Source organism: Myotis brandtii, unplaced genomic scaffold, assembly GCF_000412655.1.
Source record: "Myotis brandtii unplaced genomic scaffold, ASM41265v1 scaffold105, whole genome shotgun sequence".
Taxonomy (NCBI): domain Eukaryota; kingdom Metazoa; phylum Chordata; class Mammalia; order Chiroptera; family Vespertilionidae; genus Myotis; species Myotis brandtii.
The window spans coordinates 2,748,970-2,749,849 of record NW_005353538.1 but is presented as its reverse complement, the minus strand read 5'-3'; positions in this window follow the sequence as shown (position 1 = coordinate 2,749,849).

The window sequence follows — 880 nt, the reverse complement described above, 5'->3', positions numbered from 1 at the left end:
ACACACACACACACACAAGTATATACAATTCTAGAATTCCTAACACTCCATAAAAAATAAAGGCCCACTTCCAAGGTCTACCTGAAATTGAAGTTCTTCAGTTCCCTGTTTCAAAACCTACAGCCCTCATCCTTCCTCCTCCCCTGGTTCTCACACCTCTCCTGACTGGAGGCCACCCTCCGCCACACCCCACACCTGCCGGCGCTGCCTCGCAGCTTGAGGTGCTCACCTTCAAACACCTTGTAGGCTTTGGAAGGCAGGGGGGGACTGCTGCACAGGGGCTCCTGCAGTCCGACTGGGGACTGCGGAGGTTTCCTGTCAGCTTTTCCAGCTGTTGGCTAAGAAAAAGTTATACTATTGAGATTGATTTCTGTTGGTAGCTGACCGACCTTTGCTTGTTTCATCTCCACCACAATTTTCTTCAGTTAAACTAGAAAATCCATCTTCCACCTCGAGGGCCAAAAGGAACCTTTTCCCTTGTCTGCAGAGACACCTGCTGGTCAAAGGTTTTAACTACATGCTGCTTGGCCGTACTCCTTTTTCCATTCTGCTAAAACCTTCCAGTCCTTTCTATTTCAAGTGCAGGCAGTTGAAAACCACAAACCCACATCAGGAGCCAGAAAGCTGGAATCCAAATGGAACCCGGTTCCAGGAAGCTGGATTTCTTTGTGGCAAAAAAAAAAAACTACACTGGGCTAAAATTATGGTGGCGCTTTGGGCTTAGGTTAACAGTCTCCACTGTGGTTTTGTGCCACCCAAGGATATCTTCAGCTATCCCCATAGTTCTCGTGACATTTTAAAAAGATTCATTTCCACGTATTTTTATTTACTTATTATTTTTAAAAATATATTTTATTGATTTTTACAGAGAGGAAGGGAG